The sequence below is a fragment of the Lutra lutra genome, chromosome 14 (assembly GCF_902655055.1).
Source record: "Lutra lutra chromosome 14, mLutLut1.2, whole genome shotgun sequence".
Taxonomy (NCBI): Eukaryota; Metazoa; Chordata; class Mammalia; order Carnivora; family Mustelidae; genus Lutra; species Lutra lutra.
In genome coordinates, this window is record NC_062291.1 from 37,870,360 (window position 1) to 37,894,653 (window position 24,294).

At 39.5% G+C, this 24,294-nt stretch overlaps 1 protein-coding gene across 4 annotated transcripts in view; it reads left to right on the top strand.

Moving 5' to 3' along the window:
- LRMDA (leucine rich melanocyte differentiation associated) overlaps positions 1-24,294 on the top strand; it is a 1,078,273-nt gene that overhangs the window by 905,692 nt on the left and 148,287 nt on the right. The gene's annotated exons all lie outside the window — the stretch shown is intronic.

A 24,294-nucleotide genomic window follows, 5' to 3' on the forward strand; every position in this document is an offset into this window, starting at 1 on the left:
AAAATAAGTACCAAACAATTTATACAATAACATCCATAGTGGTCTTATTTGAATACCTCATCACATGAGTGTAGACTAGAAGTCCCCCAAACGGATGATACTTTTAGAAGGGACCTTAGAATGAAGGAGGTAGAATGTGTAGTGTGAATGGTCTGTCTATAATCTCTGAACTCAGATATTCTAGCTTTTCAGATTCTACTAGTAGCGAGAGGAAGAATGAGTGTAAGGAAGCAGACTAGTGTCCTGAATCTACTTTACTAACATGTCATCTGGGAAGGTATATTGCTTCTTCTCTTTGGCCTGAATTTGCTGTGTCTCAAATAAATGGATGGGTAGAACTAAATATCCTCAAAAACACCTACTAACTATAAATTGCTATGTACCAACTAGTACTGAGACTATAAAAATGAACTTAGATATCTGAAGATAATGTAAACCAAGAAATTTATCCTCACTGTCACTAAACATGTCCTACGTTTCTAGGAAGGCCCCATAGTCTTCTTCCCATTGAGTTTCCTGGTCTCATTCTATCCTATCTGACCTTCATTGACTAATGTGAATATTCTCTCCTTTGACTCTTTATAGCACTCATATGATTCTCTGTTCATTTGTCTTTTATTAAAATTGTCATTTAATGTAGATGCATTTTATTTTACCGAGTTGACTTTAAACTGTTATTGGGTGGGAACTATGCCTCATGATTCTTTTTTTTTTTTTAAGATTTTATTTATTTATTTGACAGGGAGATCACCAGTAGGCAGAGAGGCAGGCAGAGAGAGAGAGAGAGAGGAGGAAGCAGGCTCCCTGCAGAGCAGAGAGCTCAATGTGGGGCTCAATCCCAGGACCCTGGGACCATGACCTGAGCCGAAGGCTGAGGCTTTAACTCACTGAGCCACCCAGGTGCCCCGATGCCTCATGATTCTTAATATCTCCAGAGTACCTATAGTAAGTGCTCAATAAATATTTGCTGCTACTGTTACACCTTAGCTGATTCATCTTATCTCTAGTGAATTTTACTCCAGCAATTATGCAACAAAATGACTTAAAACAAAAAAGGCAAAGAAAATCTAGAGTGACTTTGGACACTTGATTAGAACTCTAAAATGGGGGGGCGCCTGAGTGGCTCAGTCAGTCAAGTGTCTGTCTCGGGCTCAGGTCATGATCTCAGGGTCCTGGGATCGAGCCCCACATCGGGCTCTCTGCTCAGCGGGAAGCCTGCTTCTCCCTCTCCCACTCCCTCTGCTTGTAATCTCTCTCTCTCCCTCACTCGCACGTGTGTTCGCTCATTCATTCTCTCAAATAAATAAAATCTTTGGGGAGGGGCGCCTGGGTGGCTCAGTGGGTTAAGCCGCTGCCTTCGGCTCAGGTCATGATCCCAGGGTCCTAGGATCGAGTCCCGCGTCGGGCTCGCTGCTCAGCAGGAAGCCTGCTTCCCTTCCTCTCTCTCTGCCTGCCTCTCTGCCTACTTGTGATCTCTCTCTGTCAAATAAAATAAATAAAAAATCTTTAAAAAAAAAAAACAAACTCTAAAATGGGGAAATTCTTCCAGTTAGCTCAGTAACATAAATATTATTTTGAATGATTTTATCAATTCACCATCTCTGACTATTATTAAAACAAGTGTTTATGTTAATCTCTATATTTAACAAGGTTAGGATCTCCTTAAGGATAGAGAAGACATGTTACTCTCCTTATGTCCTCAGCCTTAGCTAGGTCATAAAGTGAATGCTCAGTAAATATTTATTAAAATCATAAACAAATTATCTTTAGCACCAAAGCTAGGAATTCTGTTAAAGAAAATATTTAGACCCACTATCCCCAAACTTGCAAGTTGCTAATGCTGCTGACCCATTTAAAGGTAATACTAATGGGTTCATCTTATATGCTGGGAGGATTGTTAGGCTAAATAAAACATGTGATAATAAAGATCTATAAAGTTGATGTCTTTGCAATGGCTACCCTAGGAGTAGGGTATAGAAGATCAGATTAGGAGATAAAATATAATTTCTTTTCAGTTTTATTTGGCAGCCTTGATCTTGGTGGAATGACATGTTCTTAACACTTGTAAGATGACAGGGTAGCTTAATTATTACAATCTCACATGCCATATTTGAGATTTGGCATAGACTGTGAATAGGGCAGATGTCCTAATCGATGAAAAATGTTAAAATAATATCAAACTTCCATAAAATAAATCAGTGATACATTTTATAACATTAAAAATGTGTAAAAATTCTGTATTTATAACATTATAAGCAAAATTAAACCTCTTCAAACCCTTCAGATTGTTTTTCAGAGTCCATAGTCTCTCATTGTTCACCTCCCCTTCCAAGACAAACAAACTAAAAGATAATATGTAAAAATATAAAGATTCAATCTTATACCATAGGGAGAGCTTTTGTAAGTTCTATCAAAAAAATAAAGTAGAAAGAAAATGGATTAAAGAGGTAACTAGGCAAAATTAGAAATGTAAGTGAACATAGAAAGTTCAAACTTACTAGAAGTGAAATATTTGTTAATTAAATACTTTGGAGCTAAAAATAGTATTACTTATTTAATGTAAGAATATGATGGCACTCTTTTTTTCCTTTTAGACTTAACTTCTTCTGATATTTCTGGGATGCAATGCCATTTTTATTATCAATATGAAAATATAATAGTTAGCCTTTGGTTCAATGACTCAACTTTTGGGAATCTTTTCAGAGGATACGATCAAAGGTTTAGCCAAAGATTTATATAAAAAACTAAAAGTAATTTTTAAGATATTATGTTGAGAGTAGTTTTATGTTCACAACAGAATTTAGAGGAAGGTATAAAGATTTTCTGTATATCCCATGCCCTCATAATCTTCCCCCATTATCAGCGTTCTCTACCTGAATGGTATATTTGTTATAATTGATGAACCTATATTGACACATCATAATCACTCGAAGTCCATAAATTACATTACCGTTCAGTCTTGATTTTGTACATTCTTTGGGTTTGGACATTGTTATAGTATCAAACAGAGTATTTTCACTGCTCCAAAAAAATCTTCTGTGCTCTGCCTATTCATCCTTCCCTCTACCCTGGCAATCATTAACCTTTTACTATCTCCATAGTTTTGTCTTTCCCAGATGTCATATAGAATCATACAGTATGTGCCTTCTCACATTGGCTTATTTCTCTTAATAACATGCATTAAAGTTTCTTTCATGTCTGTTCATGGCTTGATAGCTTATTCCTTTTTAGCATTGAATAATAGTTCCTTGTCTGAATATACCATAGTTTATCCATTTACCTACTGAGGGATATCTTGGTTGCTTCTATTCTGTTCCATTGTTCTACTTGTCTATTCTTTGATCAATACTGATCAATACCACACTGTCTTAATTATTATAGTTTTGTAATACTTCTCAAAGTGAGATAATGTCTGTCCTCTAACCTTTTCTATACTGTGTTGGCTACTCTGGCTCTTTTGCCTCTCCATTGAAACTTTAGAATCATTTTGTCAATATCCACAAAATAACTTGCAGGGATTGTTATTGGGTTTGCATTGAATCTATAGATCAGTTTGGAAAGAACTGACATCTTGACAGTGTTAAGTATTCCTATCCATGAACATGGACTATCTCTCCATTTATTTAGTTTTCCTTTAATTTAGTTCATAGAAATTTTTTTAGTTTTCCTCATATAGACCTTTTGTATATTCTGTAAAATTTATACCAAAGTATTTAATTTTTAGTGTGTTAATATAAATGGCATTGTGTTTTTAATTTGAAATTCCATTTGTTCACTGTTGATATATAGGAGGGAAATTAACTTTTGTTTATTAACCTTGTATCCTAGAACCTTTTTAAAATTGCTTATTAGTTCCAAGAGGGCTCTATTGTTTATTCTTTCAGGACTTTATACATAAATTGTCAGAGCATCTACAAAGACAATTTTATATCTTTCTACTCTATATACCTTTTATTTCCTTTTCTGCCTTATTGAATTAATAGGGCTTCCAGTATAATTTTGAAAAGGAGTGGTGAGAGAGGACGTTATTGTCTTGTACTTGGTCTTAGTGAGAAAGTGTTTCTCACTATTAAATATGATATTAAGTAATTATTAATAATATTGTTTATATTAAGGGAAATGGAAAACAGTAAATAATGAGAGATGAAAAGTGTGGTGTATTCAGATGATAGACTATTATTCAATCAAAAAATTAATTTCTAAATAATAACACATACAATATAGGTGGAAAAAAGTAGAAAAGATACATAGAATATATCAATTTATAAACATACTGAAGACTTGAGGGAAATTCACTAAAATATCAATGATGTTCTCATTGTGTATAAGGCAGACTATGAGTGATTTTTATGGCTGGGCCAAACATTGTTCTGTCATCTGTTTCTGTAACTATTCGGCTGACTGTATGTCAGAACACTGGAGATCTAGGTAGCTTGAAGAGTTTATTAGTTCTTTCAACAAAAAATTTAGTATATATATCTGGTACTATGCTAGATAGTGAAACATGAAGCTTAGAATCTAATGAGGGCTATAGGTGGGTCAATAGACATTTATGGTATGAGTATTATTGTATTAAGTGCTATGATAATATAATGATGAGAATAATGGTGATAATAATGGTGAAGATAGAAACCACATAGAGTATATAGCTGTTCTACTTTTTATTCTGCCATAACAAATTACATTAAAATTTGAGTGACTAAAATAGCCATTTTATTATGTTCATGGATTCTGTGGTTCAGATATACAGACAGGAAAAGGGGATGGTTTTCTCTGCCCTACAGTATCCGTAGCTTCAGCTGGGAAGACTTGAATGTTGAGGATGAATTAACTAGATATTGGAATTATCTTAAGGCTCATGCTCATCCAGTAATATATCCAAGCCTGGGCTGGGAAGGCTGTGTTTCTGACTGAAGGGCCTACAGACTTCTTGTGCTTGGTTTCTTAATTGTAGCACAGTTCTAGGATAGTCGGACTTACATGGTATTCAGGTCTTCAAGCCCAAGTTGACTGTTATTCCAGTCAGCAAAGCAGAAGCTTATTTGGAAGTTTTTCTGATGTGACCTTGGAAATTAGGCACATTCTTTTCATTACAGGTGAGTCACATGCCCATACAGATTCAAGATGAGGGAACGTAGACCCTCCTCCTTGGTGGGAGGAGTGTTAAGGTCACAATGCTGAAAATCAAAGAGGTTGGAGATATTGTTTGAGTCTACACTATGTGCTAGACACTGTTCAGTTGGCTGTCCATTGATTAACTCATTTAATCCCTATGACAATCCATGAGGTGCATTGTATTATTATCCTTGTTTTTAAAGAAGAAACTAGAGTCAGAGAAATAAGTAATTTGCTTAAAGTTACATAGTAAGTGGCAAAGTTGGGCTTCAAACTTATGGAGGCTGGCTTCAAGGTCCACAGTTAAAGCAATCAGGTTACTATGGGAATATGCAAGACATCTATCTAACTCTTACTTGGGGTAGGAAAGAAGGAACAGATCAAGAAAAACTTCCTGGGTGAAGTGATATCTAAACCACATTTTGAAGAATTAATAGAAAGGAACTACACAATTCAACACACACACACACACACACACACACACACACACACACAAATCCAATTAAAAATGGGCAGAAGAGGGGTGCCTGGGTGGCTCAGTGGGTTAAAGCCTCTGCCTTCGGCTCGGGTCGTGGTCCCGGGGTCCTGGGATCGAGCCCCGCATCGGGCTGTTTGCTCAGCGGGGAGCCTGCTTCCTTCTCTCTCTGCCTGCCTCTCTGCCTACTTGTGATCTCTGTCTGTCAAATAAAATTTTAAAAAAAATGGGCAGAAGACATGAAAAGACATTTTTCCAGAGAAGAACTGCATATAGTTGGCCAGCAGACACATAAAAAGATGCTCCCCATCATTCATCATTGGAGAAGTTCAAGTCAAAACTACAATGAGGTATCACCTCACACCTCTCAGAGTGGCTAAAATAAAAAAGACAAGAAACAACACATGTTGGCTAGATGTGGAGAAAAAGGAACTCTTGTGCACTATTGGTGGGAATGCAAACTGGTGCAGCCACTGTAAACAAGAGTATGGAGTTTCCTCAAAAAGTTAAAAATAGAACTACTATGAAATGGCAGTCACACTACTGGGTATTTACTCCCAAAATAAAAAACAAAATTCAAAGGGATACACACACCCCTGTGGCTATTGCAACATTATATACAATAGCCAAATTATAGAAGCAGCCCAAGTGTCTTTCAACAGATGAATGGATAAAGAAGATGTGGTGCGTGTATGTGTGTCTAGTGTGTGTATGTATATATAGATAGAGTCTGTGGAATATTATTCAGCCATAGAATGGGATCTTGCCAATTGCAACAACATGGATAGAGCTAAAGAGTATTATGTTAAGCAGAATAAATCAGTCACAGAAAGACAAATACCTTATGATTTTACTCATGTATGGAATTTAAGAAACAAATGAGGAAAGGAAAAAAAAAGATGGCCAAATCAAGAAATAGATTCTTAATTATAGAAAACAAACTGATGGTTGCCAATGGGGGGTGGTGGGAGGGTAGGTGAAATAGGTTAATAATAGGTGATAGGTGATAAGGAGTACATTTATCATGATGAGCATTAAGTACTGTATAGAATTGTATAGTATACCTAAAACTAATATAACCCTGTATATCAACTCTACTGGAATTAAAATAATAACTCTAGTTTGAGACTTGAAGGGTTATAAAATGTACTTTGCTGGCCTGTAAGATGGATGGCTAGGATGGGAAGAGCAAATAGCATGTTATGAAGTTACCAGGCAAGGGAGCAGAACATATTCAGGTAATATCAAAGAGCTGCCCAGCGCTGGAATTTAGAGCTTAGATGGTAAATTTCAAGTGATGAAGCCAGAGAAATGGGCAGGGGTCAAATCATAAGGGCCTGGGAAATTCAATAATGTGCTAAAGAGTTTGGTCACCATACTGAGGGATCTCTTAATGATATGACTGAATTGACTCTTTTTTCCCCAGTAATTAGCTGTGTATTTATTTTGCATTTGTGTTTTTTATTGTGGTAAAAATATAGAACATAAAATTTATCATTTTAATCACTTTTAAGTCTACAGTTCAGTGGCATTAATTATATTTACATTGTTTTATAACCATTACCACCGCCCATCTCCAAAACGTTTTCATCTCACAAAACTGAAACTCTGAACCTGTTAAGCAATAACGTCCTATACTCTCCTTCCCCCTAGCCCTGGAAACCACCATTCTGTCTTTATGAATCTGACCATTCTAGGTATATCATATAAATAGAATCATATAATATTTTTCATTTTGCAACTTAGCATATCTTCAAGGATTATCCATGATATAGTCTGTGTCAGAACTTCCTTCCTTTTTAAGGTTGAATATTATTCCATTGTATGCATATATCTTATTTGTTTATCCATTTATCCTTTGGTGGATATATGGGTTGCTTTCACCTTTAGGCCATTGTGAATAATGCAGCTATGAGGGGTGCCTGTGTGCTCAGGTGGTTAAGCAACTGCCTTCAGCTTGGGTCATGATCCCAGGGTCCTGGGATCAAGCTCTGCATTGGGCTCTCTGCGGGAAGAGACCCTCTCCCTTTTCTCTCTCTCCCTCTGCCTGCCTCTCCCCCTGCTTATGCTCTCTCTCTCTGTCAAATAAATAAATAAAATCTTTTTAAAAAATAATGCCGCTATGAACATGGGTGTAAAGTATCTCTTTGAGATCCTGGGGTTTTGTTTGTTTGTTTGTTTAGTTTTTAAGTGGGCTCCATGCTGAAACTCATGACCCTGAGATCAAGACCTGAGCTGAGATCAAGAGTCAGATACTTAACTGACTGAGCCACCTGGGTGCCCCTAAGACCCTGTTTTTAATTCTTTTATATATATACTTAGAATTTAATTTATTGGATCATATGGTAATTCTATTTTAAATCTCTTGAGGAACCACCATACTCTTTTCCAAAGCAGCTATGCAATTTTACAATTTGACCAGTAGTGTACAAGTGTTCCAGTTTTTTCATCTTCACCAATGCTTGTTATTTTATTTTTACTTTATATTTAAATAATATATATCCAAAAGGTTATGAAGTGGTATCTCACTGTGGTTTTGATTTACATTTTCCTAGTTATTTAACAATATTGAGCATCTGTTTATTGGTTACTTGTTTGTCTTCTTTGGAGTAACATCTATCAATTAAGCCTTTAGAATGAGTCTTCTGGGAATAAGTGGAAGGGTGGGAGTAGAGCAAGAATGGAGGCAGGGAGACCAGGTAGGAAGCTGTACAAACCCAGTCAAGAGATGATAAGACTTAAAAAAAAAAAAAAAAGATGATAAGGCTTCAATAACACAACCAATACAATAGTATAAAGGTGGTGGTGATGGTGAGAACCAGAAAGTAGAATTGAAAGGATTTAGTGACTGTCTGGATTGCAGATGAAATAAACAAAAAAGATAAGGATTCTCCAGGTTGAATGAATGATGGCATCAAGGCTATATTCAGCCAGAATGTACTCTTACAGCACCCTGATTTTTAAAATATTGACATACTTTTATGACAAGCTCCCTCAAGATCCCAGAATGCACCTTGATTGCTCCTCCCAGCATTGTTCCAACTTTTTCCTGGAACTTCCAAACTGCCAGTCTGCCTCACAATTCCCTAATTAAGAGTTAATTGTGAGAAAAATTGGAGAGGGGTAGTGCTCTAGGACCCTACTCCAGCTCATTGGCCAGTGTCCATTCTGATTGTTCAGGCCCCCTGATTAAGTCTGTTGCATGTTACCCCTAGGTAGCAGTGCCATTCACTGACCTGTGTACCAATGTAGAAAATATTTTCAGGGAATGTGGGAGGGCTTGATCAGAGGTGAAGAGCCTGTCTTAGATAGAGCCTGTTTGTGTATTCAAGCAGAGATAGTATTCTTGGCTCTAGAAAAAGAGATTTAGGAATTTTCAAGTTATGATAGTCATAGAATCTAAGAAGTTACCATCCAAAAGAAACACTCTCTGTAGTGACTCCATTCTTTGATAAAGTTATCCACAATTTGGCAACTATGAGGAGAAATAAAACCCCCAATCAATACTATGTAAAGGTCATCTGTGCTGGACATGCACTTTGGGAGAATATCATAGCATTCCCAGAAATTTAGGAATCCAGGGTTCTGGGAAGAAACATTCTTCTTTTTCTACAAGAATTTAAAGATTGTCCCAGAGAAGGTGGTTTGTTCATTTGCTTCTGGAGTGCCATTAGCTGCAGATGAAGAGACTAGGGTTCACTATGATCATTTGGCACTCTCTCCATGATGAGCAGCCTACAATTGTACTGGAAGCTGACGAGACTTTAATTTGGGGGGGGGGGGGGCGCCGGGGTGGGGGGAGACCAGAATGGATATCAGTATTGTTGCCTGCAGGATAAGTAAAGATATCCCACTATGTATTTTATTGGCAATTCTGATAGCATTTTCTCCATTGGTGGTTTATGTGTAATAGAGACCAAACTGCAATTTTCTGACCTGCCAAGATCCATTATGTCTGGTAAATATAATTTATGCTTGACAGAATCCACACTTAGGGTGGAAAGCCATGCAAATTAAACTAAGGCTTAGGCTAATTTTTGGTAGTGAAAATTATTCTCCCTTGGTGACCTAATTCAGAATAGAATAAAACAACCAGAAAGCTCTTCATGCAGTCCAGTCTTCTTTCTTTAATCAAAATAATAAAAGCCTTTGGATTGGCCCAGTTCCTGATTCTCATCACTCATGTCTTTCATGGAGCCCAATCATTTATGCTCATAAGTTTTTCATGTTAATAGATTGGAGGTCAGGTAATAAAATATTTTCTCCTGGTCTACTTTGAGATCTTTGCAAATCTTATCTCTGTGGATTTATAGAGACTCTATACCACAGAGTCTTGGTACTTTGGCACAAATAATATTTTAACAATTCTTCTCTACTATCTGGGTTATTAAAATTTAGTCTTAGCTCAGAATGGTGTCTCATTGTTCACAGTCTGAGTAGTTGTATTTACAGAGCTAAAAAAGGAGTAAGGCCAAACTCTGGTAATATTGATAAGTTAGAAACAATCTCAACTGTTCAGTACATTTTACTCTCCTTTCTGGTGATGACTTGTATTAATATATTTAGTTTATATAGCTTGGTTTTCGATATTATCTTGATAATCCCATCTTCATTTGCAGTCGAACAGAAAAGGTAGCATCAACTACTCCGTTTTGTGGTTGGGGAATTGGAAGGCTTAATGGGTCAAGGTAACAGACTTGTCCCAGATGATGGTTCTCAAGTTTTGTGAAATAGAAACTCACACAGGCCATATCCTCCTCAAAGTTTCCATTTATAGCCTAACACAGCCAGAATTAATAGGGTGTTACTAAATGTGATGCAACAGCAAGAGAAGAATTATTGTATTTTAATTTGAAATGGTATCCACTGAAACAGAACTTTGAGAAATGGCATTTATAGAGGTAGATACCAGAAGAAGAAGTTGTAGGCCATTGAGAGGTTCCAATCCATTTTCTGAGAATCTTTGCTTTTTGATAGCAGGAGGAAGTCAGGTGAATTGACCAGAAGAACTCAGTTTTCTTATGTCACTCTCCTCTTTCCACAAATAGTAAGAGTCTCCAGTTTTCCACTGGCAATTATATTTTGTCAACTAGTAAAATTCTTTGAAGGTGAAAATTGATCTTGTGAAGGTTTTTCATAGGCATCATATCGGAGAATAATGTATTCCCTGTCTGAGAATTAAGAATCTTTCTTTAGTTTCTTCACTTTGAGTTTAAACTATAGTCAGTTATAGCTCCTTAGATGAAAACCTTGTATTATTTCTCAGAGTTAGCTCACCCAGTTTTGTGGCAGAGAGCCGGTTCCATGAAAGAAGCTGGCCTTTTGACTAAGCATGGATTGGGGAAGTGGGGGAGGGATGTGTGACTATTCACAACAAACTAAGAGGCTCACTACTACCATCACCACCAGGACCACTACCATGACCATTAGCAGGACCATTTCCCTTCCTAAAATGAATGATAACAGTAGTAGAGGAGCTGCAGATAACTCCTCTATTACTGTTATCATTCATTTTAGGAAGGGAAGTTATCATTGCCAAACTTAATTTGCTTTTATTTTTATATTTTAGTGATTGGCTGGGTGAGAGTATGCCCAGGCATGCATTAATCACTGAAAAAGGCATAAAGACCTAATCTCCCTGAGAGATTTTTCCCATTGTTGTTTCCCAAGACATGTTGGTCATTGCCCACATAGCATACAAAATAAAATCAAACAATGATAGATATGTGATTCATCTCTTTTACGTCTTCTTTTGAGCTTAATTCCCAGAACTGGAGCAAACTTAGGAAGAGAGGTGGGCTTTTGAGTTCCAGACATGCTTCTTCTAAACCCTCCATTTAGAGCTAGCCCATCCCCCGACCTTGAAAAGGTGAATAGATCCACATCACCTAGATTAAATAAGGCACTGCAGAAGAATAACTATAGGAGGAGCAAGAAAGTGCAATCTCCTCTGGTGTGAAGTGCGACCAACCTGAATGAATCAAACCATATTTCTAGTCCATGATCAGCTCCAAACTTACAGAGCTCCTGCTCAATTATGTCACCCCACTGTATCCTTGGCTGGCTCTCATAATTGCCTCATTATTGCTGCTTTTTTATATAATATGCATCTTTGGATTCATAGCCCAACTATCTCAACTGGAACTTCCCCTGTAGTTTTTTTTTTTTTTTTTTTTTTTTTTTTAAAGCAGACAATTGTAGTCATTTCCCTTCTGCCTATTCAACATAGGTGATGAGGATAGGAATGAAATACAGACTTGGCTCATCAGAGGGCAGCTTTGGCTTCTCTTATATGCCACAAATGTCATCACCTCACAATGTGGACAGTAGTCACTGAAAAGTACATTTGAATTTATCTCTGAAAGTGGGAAGTGTATTGCCTCCATTCCATGTAAATTAAGGCCATTTATGGTTTTTTGCTTTCCTTTTCTCTGGTGTGTGTTGAGATCAGATGCTGTTATTATTTTCCCTTCATCTAAGACTTACCTTAGATTATTCTATCTAGATTGCCAAATTGAAAATTCTTTGTATAGCTCTAAGTCCAGTATGATGGCTGGCAGTTAATAATTATTTATCACATGAATGACTGAGTATTTTTCCAACACTTAGAGGCATTCAGAAAATAATCATATTCCTAAAACAGTTTGAAAACACGATGTTTAAAAGAATTGGTGGAATAATATATAAACCACATAACTGTAAGAGCATCATAAAAGAGAAGCACCAACAGTATTTTTTTTTTTTTTTTTTTTGGTGGGGAGGGAGGCTGCCTGATACAAAAAAATACATTGTTAAAAGGGAAGATTGGAGCCCAGTTGGTAGATTGGGGTTGATGAATCAGTTGAAAATCTTAGTATCCTATCATATGCTGTGCTTCTGCCACCAGAACTCCTGAGCATTTCTGATTAAGGACAATGCCTGGACATTGTCAAGTTTGAAGGGCTTGAGAAAGAGGGCAATTCTATACTCCTTGTGACTTGACTAACACATACTCCTATAAGTAACCTTTTTCCAGATGAATTGATTGTTAGTTCTTGGTGGCAAATCACTGGACAGTAATATGGCTGTAGGTATGCAACACACTAACATTGCTAAATATGTGATTTTTTGAATATTTTTTACTTAATCTTTTCAGGCAAATATAATTCCAACTTGCCCTGCTTTAAAGATTAGATGAAGTAAAAGAAACAGCCTAGGCTTCCTTTTCCAGATGATTAAAACAAAACCAGAAATACTGCAGGGTGGAGAAAGGATGGGGTAGGGGGGAACAGAAGTCAGGGCATCATTATTCTTTGTCTCTTCTTTTCCCTGGGGGAAATGTTGGCACCCAAATATTCAACAGTAGGAAGACATTTGGAAAGCAGCCTAGTCAAGATCTGGAGTGATCAGGAGCTATAAATCAGATATGAGAGGGAGGACCATATGGTGGGAGAAGAAAGTGGCGATGCAGTTCTTTTAGCTCTAGCTGTTCAAATTCTTGCTCTTATCCCATAGAGTAAGGAGCCCCATCCTTCCCTTTTCTCCTCCCTCCAGTGAACCTTCCAGAATGTCAGCTGAAATACCTTACTCTTTTCTAAACACTTCTGAGCCAGCGAGAACTCAGTGATCTGGAGGGGATTCAGGTGAAAGTTAGAAAATTGATAAAAGAGCTGGGGATTCTGGTGATCCAGTGGGGGTTTCCTCTCTGCACCTCGAGAACTGACTTACAAGAAGACAGTCAAATAGCTAGATATGTGTTGTTTGGCCCAGGGCAGACAAGGAGGTATGGGCTAACTTGTCTCCAGCTGAGTTGCCAACAGCCAATAAATTATTGCGTCTTTTCCCCTCCAAATGGACTGTCAGTATATATTTTTTAAAAAGTTTTATTGAAAATAGTTACCTCAAATTTATTTGCCCTCATTTCCCAGTCTGAGTAATTGCAGACTCTCGCTGCTGCAGGCCCCAAGAGCTTTAAAGCACCTTGCACGGTTCCACACAGCTCTGCTTCACCCAGAGAGATTGTCTCTGAAGACAGACAGGCCTCCTCCTTTTCCCTACCTTGTCTTGAGATCTAGAGAGTGAGAGTGAGACCTTTTTCACTGGAAACATGTCACCTTCAATGCCTATTTCGGGTTCCCCTTTTGGGCATGTGAGCAAAACCATTGTATTCAGCCATGTGTCAGGAGGCAGATGGGAAATGTGTCTTTCCTATTACTCACCAGAAAGGGACCCTGGCAACTGTGGAGGGAATTGGTCAGGCTTGTTGCAGTCAACCAGACCAGAGTGGAAGAGACTTTGCTCTACTCAGTCGTCACACGGTCCCAGGCAGCTCCCCAAGAGACCTTGAGCCGACAAGGCCCTGTTTTTATTGGCCACCCCTCTGTTAGTCTGAGATCCCTCATGCTGGGCTTCAGAGCCAGTGAGGGTGTGGGGCTGTGTCAGGATAGGGAAGGTGGGGGCAGGGGCCTAACATTTGGAGACTTAAGTACCTTGCCCTTGACACACTGTATCCATGTTTAATTAATTCCCAAACTTTGTGGGGGGAAAAGATGAAATAAATAAGGCCAACTGACCACTCCATAATTTGTTTCTGAAGTTTGGCTGGACATGAAAGTCTACCTTCCCAAGCCACACAACATAATTTATTTTATGATTCCCTCTCGACATTAGGTCCAGGCTAACCTTGAGTTTAGAGGCTGTGCCTTCACTTCCTGGTGCTGGTGGTCACAGTGTGTCCTTTCTTGGCAGTGGCCATGAGCCCAGCAAAACAGACCTCTGAAGGGGAGTGGATTAATCATTCTGAAGGCATGCTTGCCCCAACGGCTCCTCCGCAGGATCTGAGAACCAGAGAGATAAGACTGTTGTAGCCTACAAGTGGCACAGGGAGAGTTCTAAAGACAAAAAAGAAGAAAAGGGAAGGGGTGGAGGGGAAAAAGAATGAGGCTTGTGAATTGTACATGCTGGAGTTTTCACTAAACCGAAAAGTATTACAAAAAAATATATCACTACTTCTATAGTAGAAACTGTGATGAGTCCAACCTTTTTATTACAATCAGGTTTTCTCTTAATATATTATGCCCTGCAGGTCAAAATGATTTACTTCTCTATTTTGGGACATCTGAGTTCTATTCTGCTGTTGCCAGTATGTTTTCAGCTGTGCCAAAACTGAGCAGGTCTGCGGTTCCTTTGTAACATCAAAACGGAGACATTTATCATTGAGATTTATCATGGGACAGCCTGCCAGATGGTTTGGGTATTTTAAAGGTGAACTGTTTGGGCCTTGATTAGCTCATGTGGACTTGTAGCTAAAGACAACTCTATCAGCGGCTCCGCAGAAAGACACTGGCTTCCCCTCTACCCGACCCCCTCCCTCTCTTCTTCTAGTAATGCAGAAAATATTAATGTAATGGCAGATGTGGCGTAGATTGTCATTTCAGGAAGAAAACCAAGCCATAACCAATTCCACTGATTGCATTCTAATTATAATGTGACCTCCTGTTGCTTTGCATAGAGGCAGTATTCATTTCAGTACACCACTGTAAAACTTGCCGAGTCAACGACCCTCAAAGGGGCAATTGTAAGATTTAAGCTTGGATTTTTTTGCTCATACCAAGGACCTTTATTCTGCCAAGCCTCTACTGATTGGGCCAGAAAGAATGCATTTGATTATGTAGACTGAACTTATTGGGAACAGAGCCTTTGTGCTTTGAAATGCTTTTCATTCAAATTACATTCAGACATTCAATCAACATTGATTATGATATGGATTGGCAGTGGGGAATGCCTTGGGTTTTTGGTCTGACTTGAAAGTTTGCTCAGCTCCGCATTAGATAACTGTAACTGGGAAGCCAGCTGAGTTTCCTTAATCTTAAAGTTGAGTCTCCCATAAGAGGAAGGTTTCTCCTGGGAGGCGAGGGTTTTCTTATTCCCATCTGATTCAGTATTCCACGATCTTTCTCGAGTCTGGGTTGTTGGGACTTCCAGATTTAATTAATCTCTAAGAGCCATGAAGTATGCATATACATTTGCGTTTGTTTTAAATAAAGCAAGTTTTTGATTTTGCACTTGAAAAGCTAGGAGAATCCATCTTAGATTCTAGGTCAAGAATTTGGTATCATGGATGGAATCAAGAACTAGGTGAGGATTTGGGAAGCTCTGTGTGACTTAGGGCATGCCTGCTTTCTCATCAGCAGAATGAAATAATAATAAGTGGTCCTGATTTTCAATTCATAATATAGGTGGTTTGAAAATACTAAGAAGCAATATGAAATTCTTCTTATTTTTCTGTTAACAAGGCAGTATTTGTATGTGTGTTTGTTGGAAGCCTATAGGTAGACCTGCATCTCTAGAAAAATACTGACAAGACCCATCTTCTAACCAGTTGGATCTTGGCAGACCTCACAGACATAACCTCAAGTTTCGGTTTTGACTTGCAGGTTCTCTTTCCACCCTTCCAGATTCAACCTGGAGGTGAGAATGGAATTCCCATATGAGGGGACAAGGTATTCCTCATGCTAAGCTGGTAAAATAGCTTGAAATAGCTCCATTCTCTTTATCCAGTTGCATGCCAGCAGCTGCTACCTGTGTGCAGGTGACTCTCACATATCGATGTTCAGCTTTAATAGCTTTCCTGAAAATTACCATTTCCAAGTATGTGGTCTATATGGTCACCTTGGATGGTATCCTAGAATCTCAAGGACAATATATTCTCTTCTTCCCATCAAGACGGCAGCAACTGGTCTCTCCTCTGTTCTCTCTTTCTCTTACCTATTGCTCTAACTCCTTTGGGATCTTCTTAGCACCTGTCTCAGCACTCATTGGCAAATCCTGTGTGCTGTTAATTCTACCACTGAGAATATCTTCACAATACCTATTCTCCCTATAATTACTTCTTTCTCTTTGAGTCTAATTTATTTTCCTCCTGGCCTATGTAATAGCCTCTTTGATGGTTTCTTTACTTTTGGTCTCACCACCAATCCTTACTGCCCTACTCCAGTATGACAGGCAGCTTCTAAGATGGCACCCATGATACCTATTTCACAGTATTTTTACCCTTCTGAAATCCTCTCCCCTTGTGTGTAGGCAGGGACTGTTGACTTATTTGGGACACATAGATTATAGAAAAGTTGATGGGATGTCACTTTCATGACTTGGCTGCATGAGATCACAACGTCTACCTTCTTAGAGACTCACTTCTTACCTACCTTTTGAGATGCCACAGGGCAAGCAACTGGGGGTGATCTCTGGCCTACAAGGATGAACTGGGGCCCTCCATTCACAAGAAACTGAAACCTGCCAACAACCATGTGAGCTTGAATGTTTCCTCAGTCAAGCCTTAGATGAAATCCCAGCCCTGGCCAGTAACTTGATTGCAGGTTTACGAGATACCTGAAGCAGAAAGGAGGACCCAGTTAAGCTATATCCAGACTCTTGACCCACCCAATTGTGTGTTGTAAGCTGCCAAGTTTATGGTACACAATAATAACTAATATATTAGCATGGCCAGATTACTACATGACAGAGTCAATCATTTTCTCCAAACTATGAAGTGGCTTCAAGATTCTCTGTATTTGGGGGGCACCTGGGTGGCTCAGTGGGTTAAAGCCTCTGCCTTCGGCTCAGGTCATGATCTCAGGGTCCTGGGATCGAGCCCCACATAGGGCTCTCTGCTCAGCAGGGAGCCTGCTTCCTCCTCTTTCTCTGCCTGCCTCTCTGACTACTTGTAATCTCTATCAAATAAATAAATAAAATCTTTAAAAAAAAGGCTTAATAAAAAATTAAAAAAAAAAAAGATTCTCTGTATTTGGTCTTGAACCACCTACGTAAGCTGGTTTCTGGCTGTCCTTCCTAAGCACCATCAACTCTATATCAGACATAACTCTGACTTTCCTCCCTTTACCCTTTGCTGACATTGTTACCATTTCCTGGGTTCATTTTATGACTAAATCCCCTATTTTTTAAAGGCCCACTTAAATGCCACCTCTTTCATAAAACCTTTTGTGATCCCTGCAGCTGTATAGATCTCTGAGCTGTTATTGTTCTGTACCTTAGGGCACCGTTCATTTTCTCCCTCATGGAGGAGTTGAAGGCATTGTCTTAGACTACTACTGGATTTCAGATTTTATGAAGAAGGAGACTGCTCGTGATTCATCTTTGCATGCCCTCAGAGCTCCTAGTAGAATACCTTTTGAATGGTATGCTATCGACGAAGCATTCATGAAAAACTAGCTGATTGCTCACAAGATAGACAAAGTAGAAGTCATCTGTGGAATTACTGGTTTATTTACTTGCCTATTCTTTCATTAATCCTTTCATTTCCTGCTATATGCCAAGCGTTGTCCTAGAGACTGGGAACAAGACTGGACTCAGGACCACTGTGATTCGAAGGGGGACCTGTGCCCAGGGGTTAATGATCTATGGTTGTCATTTTGAGATTCTTAGTAATCTTATATTTGGATCTGTATTTTGTGAGTGAAGTCCAGTAGGACAGTGGGGTATATGCTGAAAGCTTGTTAAAACCTTTCATTCCTCCCTACCTTCAGATTCTCAACCATCCTTTCCCCTTATCCTCTGATCCTGGCAGGGGTCTGGGCACAAACACAGGGATAGTCAGGGTTGCATGCCAAACCATGGGGTTTGGGGCTCTGGGCACCTGTGACGGTCTATACTTGTCCCATAGTTGGAACATGATATTAAATAGCAAATAAAACTCTGTGACTGGTTGAGAGAGAGACCACAGAAGAAAAGAAAATTTTTTTCTTGGTTGTTGAACAAGGGGCCCACATTTTATTTGTATTGGACCCTGCAAGTTATGTGGCTGGCCCCGCCTGGGAGTTTAGTGAAAAAACAGATGGAGGGGGTCCATTTCCAGCAGGGGATGACAACAAACAATGGGTAATAAGCAAGATGACTTCAGAGTGCCATTGATGCTATGACAAGAATAAAATAAGGTGATATGCTGGAAGTACCTAAATGTGGTATGGGGAGCATTTTTTACCTTAAAGGAGGTGATTAGGGAAACTTCTCTGAGAAGGGGACTTTGGTCTGACATCTGAAGAAGGAAGAAGGTAGGCCTGGGAGGATTATGGGGCAGAGGAAGGTACTAGGTCAAAGTCAAGGACAAAAACCAATGTAGGAAGAGCCTAATAACTACAGGGGAGGGGAGAGTTGTGGTGAGTTGACAAAGGTAGGACATAGACCCTTCAGCACCTTGCTGGCCACAGTGAGGGGACAGGTTGCATTTGAGCCTGCCCCAGTCTGAGGGCCTGTATTTTCTCACCTAAGAATCACTAAGGAGAGGTTTTCCAGCAATGGGCTATCCCTGAAGTTTTTACCACAGTTTTATTCCTTTTTTGGAATCAACATAGCTACTTCACATTCTTTAAAGTGGAGATATTTTGCACTAAGTATGAGACTTAGAAAGGATGTAAATAATCATGTGTGGGCCAAAGAATTTGGAGTTCCTAGAGAAACTCTGTAAATGGAACTCTTCCATTTTCCTTCCCCACAGGTCCTCAAGGACTATCAGATTTGTTCCAAAGTCACAAACTCATGGCCCCAAATCTGGGACAAGAAACATTTTATTTATCCTGCATATTGTTCTTAAATAAATTGGAGTGTACCTTCAAGGACTCGGTGGCTCTCAGCTCTGTCCTCATTGTCCTTTCTGTCCCTCTTCACTTCATGCCCGGACCCATTTTTTTTTTTTTTAATCCTACTGTTTCTCCTTTAAAAATGATGCTCTGTAGTACGGTGCAGACCTAGAAATGTTGGCATGTGGCTGGAACATGGTGCCAAATGTGCAGAAGAATCAGAGTCCCTGAAATATTTCCTCCTCATCCTCTTTGCCAGCCTCTTATCTTCACCAGTTTTGGAAATCAGAGGTGGGGAAGGGCAGGCAAAAGAGCCAAGAGGCCAAGAGCGGTAGTTCCTGTGTCCCTAGGCTATCGTGTGTGCTGTCCCCAGTGGATGGGCTACACAGAGATGATAATCCAGGAGGTCCTGTAAGGCCAGGGTGCATCTTTTGCTCTCTGCCTAGAGGCTGTTCCTTTAAAGATGTGGCGCTTTGGCTGAAAAGGAAATTAAGTAATTTTGTTATTTTTCCTTAATAATGCTAAAATTATTAATCTTCAAAGATAAGTACTGTTCAGTACATAATGAGTTAGAGTTGTTGATAATTATAATTTTGAAGAGTTGGAGCTTGCTGTCAGCCAAGTAATTAAAGGGGTGGGTCCTGGGTTCTATTTTGTTCTTGACATATGTGCTTCTGGTAAGAACTCTTCTATATATGTCAAAAATGCCTTCGTTCTAGGCCTGCGCTGCAGTGAAAGGGTTAATTAAATCATGTAGAGTAGTCCACAGCTTGTGAAGAGCTCTCATGTCCTAATTTTGCCCCTGGCCTTCAGTCTTTCCCCTGTGATGTTCCCATGGTTTTGGAAAAGCTGGGCACCCCGATAGGCCCCTCAGTCCCCATTGATTGAATGATCCAGGGGATTTGGGTCACCCTGAGCCCAGGGGAGAGGCCCTGTGCCGTTTTCTCTTCTGCAACTGCCCCGTCACCCAATTGCCCATGAGCTACCATTTTTTAAAAACTTCTTGCATATACTAGCACCAGACTAAAACAATTGAACAAAGAGAAAAGAGGAAGAGAAAATGGAAAACTAATGATTCAAGAAATCACATAGCACAAGATAATTCTATTTTGAAATCACAGCAGTGGCACCCAGAGGCGGACGCTCCCCAAATTACTAGTGAAAACCCTTTGATGTATCCAGTTGTAAGAAAGCCCAGGGCACTTTTTTATTATTATTATGAGTGTCTCACATTCCCTGAAAGAAGCATTTAGCAGCTATTTTTAAATGTCTATGTGTGAGCAAACTAAAAAAGAAAATAAAAGATCCTTAAAAATCTCCAATCCCAAATGTGCTTATTTGATTGCTGGCTTTGACTTAGAAAAAATGCCAAGTTTTCACAATGGCATTTGAGCACACCCCTCACCTCTCCAACCTCATCCTTCCCCTTCCCTCCAGCTGCCTCTACTATGGCCACACTGTTCCTCCTGCCGTGCAGGAGCTGTCAGGGAACAGGCTCCCTGCTCTGCCAGTGTTCTTGCTGTCTTCCCTGCCTCAGTCTCTTCCTTGGAGATCTGACTGGCTTATTCCTTACCTCCTTTCAGGTGTCTCTTGCCAAGTCTCCTTCTCACAGAGACCATACCTTTATAAAAACATGACTTTCGACTTGGGACATGGTAAAAAGAAGTTTGCAGGTGGGATTAAGTGTGTTGAGACAGAGAGATGATTCTAGATTATCCACATGGGCCCAATGTGGTCACAAAGGTCCTCTTATAAAAGGGAAGCAGCAGAATCACAAACAGCAACAGAAACATTGAATGCTATGCTTTGAAGATGGAGGGAAAGGTCCACAAACCAAGAAATGCAGGCAGCTTCTAGAATCTGGAAAAGGCAAGGCAATGATTCTCCCCTGGAGCCTACAGAAGGAACCAGTCCTGCTGACATCTTGAATTTAGCCCAGTGAGAGCCATTTTGGACTTCTGATCTTTAGAACTGAGGGTAATAAATCCATGTTGCTTTAAGCTTCTGACTTTGTGGTAATTTGTAACAGCAACAATGGGAAACAGGGCCCAGACCCAAAGTCCTCAAAAAGTATGACAAGCTTCAACTCCTACCATCTCCAAAACTTCCAGTGTTTTCTTCAGTTCTCTTTATGACTCAGAGACACGGGAAATCTTGTAGTAAAGGCATTCCCCTCTCCTCTGGTACTTGAGGCTGGCTTTTGTTACTTAGGGGAATAGAAGTCGCACTGTGTATTTTGGGGTTGTGTGGTACGCAGGTGTGTTACCAGATAGTTGAGGTGAAGATGAAGGAGAGGATGAGTTGTAGTTATCCCTACCAGAAACAGTGATGCTGCTTCTAAATCCAGTTCAAAAGCCTGGACTTGTCATCATTTGAAGCAAGTGGATAATTCTCTTCAGTTTAAGGATGTGATTGGCTGGTGGGTTTTGAAAACAATGTCTTTTGTGGTCATTCAGGAGAGTGAACTTCAGAAGTCAGAGTTCACAACTGATGGGAAGGGTTTAGAATTACACCTGAGAACATCTGGATCCAAATAGTACAGGAAGAACAAAAGGGAAGGTCACACGGTGGCCTGTTCCTTTTCATTCATTCATACAGTTAGCTGGATTTTAATTCGGAGGATTTAAAACATTAAAAAACATGATTCCCATAGTCTCCGAAACTCCCTGTGCTCTTCTCCCTTCCCTGTCTCTAACTTTATCTTTTCCTCTTTCTCACACTTTCCCCTGACCCTCCTCCTCCTGAAATGGCTCGTTTGCAGGAAATAACCTTGGCATGTGAAACTCTTTCCAACTTTATTTACCAATGATGATAATTTAATCAGGCAATCAGAAAATCCGAGAGAACTCTCCATCCCAAGTGACTTTTTATTTAACTGACCAGTGTGGAAAAGCCTATGAATCACCAAACAAGAGAAACAACTGGAAGAACTGGTGGCTCTTTGCATTTGCATTTAAAAACTTAAAAATTTACTTATTTAAAAACTAGAGAGCACTGACTGGAAATATGGGTGCCATTCTGGAAAGAGCACTGTGCATAGTTCACACATCCTGCAGTATTAATTTGACATGAGGGAAGGGAACATACTGGTATTTACATGGTGAGACTCTCTTTTACTGCATGTTCTGTGAGGGAAAAAGGGGAAAGTGGTTTAAGTGGCACCTTCCCTGGATCCCACCATGACCTGCGAGCCCTTAACGTATCAAAGGAAGAGAGATGTGTAAAAGGGATTTTGATGAACTTTTCCATCTTCTTGTATTTTAAGTACCTAGCACAGACATGTTGAGATAGGGACTCATTTAGTTTCTTTTAAAAAAGTATGAATGCAATGGATAGCCAGTTAGCGATAGTTGTGGAGCATCTTAAATCCTAAAGAGAAGTGTTCCAGCCTCTTATGGTCTTTTGGTTGTATAGGTTTTTCTTTTTCCCCTCTTGAGAGGTTAGAGGGTGATCACAATGGTTTTTCTCATCCGGCTATGTTTCTGTGGTTATGAGAGTGGTGTACGCAATGACATTTGTCCTCCATTGATCCATGAGGTTGATCCAGCTCGGACTGTCAGGTGCCCCTTCAACCATCATGACCCTAAGTTTGTCCTTTCTAAAAGACGTACATACTTGGTTCAAGAGGGGTCTTCCCTGGGGTTGATTTGTGAAACAAAAGGTGAAACCATTATTATGGGATTGGTTAGAACCTGCTCAGGAGTCCCTGGTGATTCCTTGATTCTACCTACTTTTAAGAATCAAAAAGCTCAGAAAAGCTAAAGGAACTTTTAAAGATTTTAATCAAGTTATAATCCACTCAGTCGTCCTCCCCCTTCACCATCAACTATCCATGTATGCTTTGACCCTTCTGTCTACTTCAAAACAGCTATCCAGTGCCTGTAAGTAAGAGTCAGTCCATGCCTCAAAAAGCTCATAGGCTAATCAAAAGACCAGAATGTAGGGGTGTGGAGCAGGTGCTATTGTAGAGATGTGGCAGGTAGGGATGCATGGAAGAGAGAGAGTTTAGCCTGGCCTGAGCTCCACCCTGGAGCTATGGAGAAGGACAGGAAAAGATCCTCAGAGTTGCTTGCTGGTATGTCCTGGTGAAGAACTGTTATTTGCCATGTGCTGAAGATTAGCAGGTGCTGCAAAGACTCAGTTTTGTCCTAATCTTACTTTCTCTTAAACTTATAATCACTATTTCCCCCATTCAGTCTCTCATTCAGTCAACATTTTATTTTTTTAAAGATTTTATTTATTTATTTATTTGATAGAGAGAGGGAGACAGTGAGAGAGGGAATACAAGCAGGGGGAGTGGGAGAGGGAGAAGCAGGCTTCCCGCCAAGCAGGGAACCCGATGGAGGGCTTAATCCCAGGACCTTTCGACTCATGATCTGAGCCAAAGGCAAACACTTAATGACTGAGCCACCTAGGCGCCCCAAAATTCAGTCAATGTTTTAGAGCTCTGGATGGCCAGAAGAATGGGACATACACCCTCTACACACAGGGGAGCTTGACAGAATAAGGTGTGGATGAATGTGCTAGAAGTTATTGGATCTAGGTTTTATCCAACACAAGAATAACTCATAGGCACTCCTTAACTTTGAGATGTGGTTAAACATAACCAATCGTATCTTGTCTTATGTAACTGAAAACAGTGCTGTAAAGGGATTTTGTTATTATTCTCATTTTTGTAGATGAGTACAAACAAGAAAGCTTAAGAGATATGCAAGATCCCACAGGTAGAAGGTGACCAAGTGAGAGTCAAAGCCATCTGTCTGTCTTTATTTCCTGGATTGTTTCTATAGCATCACTCTGGCTCACTTATAAATAGCTGAGCTCAATAAATGATTTCATAATTGGCCAGAGCAATCTCTCCAATTAATGATACTCACATGATTTCCTGCAAGGAGACCTATATTTGTTTTGAATTAAAATATGATACTTAAGGCATCCCTATTAAGAAGGACAATATGTTAAAAATAGAATTTTATATGATCAGAGCTTAACTGTAGATAGAACTTGTTTAGTACCCTCTACACATTACAGATGACCAGGAACACAGTTTCAAAATCATGGCAAGAATGCACGTTTCCCTACTTCTACCAGTGTTATCTCAACTAACACACTGACTGCTTTTTAAAAAATTTT